Source organism: Marmota marmota, unplaced genomic scaffold (assembly GCF_001458135.2).
Source record: "Marmota marmota marmota unplaced genomic scaffold, marMar, whole genome shotgun sequence".
NCBI classification, from domain to species: Eukaryota; Metazoa; Chordata; class Mammalia; order Rodentia; family Sciuridae; genus Marmota; species Marmota marmota.
This window is the reverse complement of record NW_025999900.1, coordinates 57,512,844-57,515,054: the sequence shown is the minus strand read 5'-3', so window position 1 is coordinate 57,515,054 and position 2,211 is coordinate 57,512,844.

Below are 2,211 nucleotides of genomic sequence, written 5' to 3'. Positions count from 1 at the left end.
AGGATCAGCAAACCTCCTCCCGGACCTGCCGTGGCCCGGCTACCTCTTCCGGGAGACGTGGAAGGACGGCGAGGACCCCAAAACAGAGTGACTTTCAAGCTGCCTGAGCGACGGGGAGCCGAGGGCCGTTAGCACCTGCAGGCTACTCAGGCGGCGGCGCCGGCGGCTGTGGGGGCCTCGCTCCTGGACACGCCCCTCTTCCGCCCACGGGGAGATCGGGCGAGAGAAGGGCCGGCGTGCGTGTGACGTAGCCCGCTTCCAGCGGACGGCGCGTGCACGCGGCCAGCACAACATTGGAGACCACGCCCCCGAGAGGGCGAGGTCTAGGGGCGGGCCACGTTGGCGGCAGCAGCGGATCCTTAGTGGATCTTCCAGACTTCACCTTCCCACCTTCTACCTTCTGGTCCCTAGTTTTGCTCATGCAGTTGTTGAGGCTCACAGCGGAGAGTGGGAATGCCCAAAACTCGATCCTTGATTTCATAGCGCTTACTTTTAAGTAACAGATATATATACATTATGTAAGCTGATGAATGAACTTGGCAATTTCTGAATCTTACTAGAGCAGTTAAAAACAGGAAGTGACTGGAGTCGGGGAAGTGCTTTAAATCAGGTGGTCAGCGAAGTTCTTCCTATAGAGGAGGCAGCAGAGGTGAGCTATAAAGGGTTGAAAAGACCAGGAAAGGAATTCCCAGACACCACTATTATAGTGTGTTCTGCACACAGTTCATAGAATCTATGCAATTAATCTAAAATCCACGCTCATCAATTCACCAAATACTCAGTTCCTATTGTGTAAACAGGTTTAGGTTAATTTGACCCTAAATACAAGACTAAAATGTAGTTCTAGGTATCCCAAAACTGCTACGTTAAATAGTTTGTCTAAGATCATCTGCCGTAATAAAGGCATCCACCTTCTTCCAAAACCTATGCACTTTAGACTCAATACTTTATTGTCTCCAAACTAAAATGAGGAAACTCCTTTTCTTTCTCTCAGGGCAAGTTTAGCCCTGTCCAGTAAAAAAAATAACAATTATAATAATGACATTGAATATTTATATTTAGCCCTTATTAACTGTAGAACGCTCTGTTAAGCTTGGGATGTGCTTCCCTTCACTGAATTCTCACAACCTTAAGGAAGGTACTGACTATCCTGTAGTAAGTGGGGATGTTGTTCTCAACTATTAGGTTGCTCTTCCTGTTAAGGATTATACATTATCACTGGTTGCCTGACAGCTCTGCATCCTGGAGGATGTGTGTCCTTTCCAGCTTGACTGTATGACCCATTTTGACCAATGAATGTGAGCGGAAGTGTCTTGCCACATCTAAGCAGAATTATTAAAAGTCATGATATATTTTCACCAACAATCTTTTTTTTGGGGGGTGGGTACTGGGGATTGAACTCGGGGACTCGGCCACTGAGCCATATCCTCAGCCCTATTTTGTATTTTATTTAGAGACAGGGTCTCACTGAGTTGCTTTGTGCCTTGCTTTTGCTGAGGTTGGCTTTGAACTCGTGGTCCTCCTGCCTCAGCCTCCCGAGCTGCTGGGATTACAGGTGTGCACAGCTGCATTTGGCTCTACCAGCAATCTTGGTCTTTTCCCTCTCTCTTAAGGATATGTATCCCAGATGGGGTTGTTTTCTTAGCCTGGGCCCTAAAAAGGAAGAGAGAAATGAAGTAGCCCACATCTAGAATGTCACATCAGTGAGAAATAAACCTTTGCTGTTAGGAGCCAGAATTTAAGATTTATTCTTACACAGCCTTATCTGATGAAATCTGACTAATGCATTCTGACAGTTTATAGATGAAGAGAATCCAGTGAGTTTTAGATACTTGTTCATAGTCACATAGGGAGTAAGTTCAACGTTAGGACTCAAATCTAGATCAGAGTGACTCCAGAAATTCTGTTCTCAGCCACTGAAAGGCTGAGAATGAAAGGAGCTGAGGCAGGGCCAGCTATTCCACATCAAAAACATCGGCAGTGGTCAGGCTTCAAAAGGGAGCATTGAAGAATTCCCACATACACCCCCCTAGAGAATCAGTATAGACACCTGCCTACCCAGAAGCCATCAGGGCAGGATTAGCTAGAGAAATGGCACAACCAGTGGAGTGAGGATACCATCTTGCCCAGTGAAAAAAAAATCTGCCACTTTCTACCCCCTTCCCTGCCCCAGTGCCACCAGTGGCACTAATTCCTGAAAAAGGAGAGGGA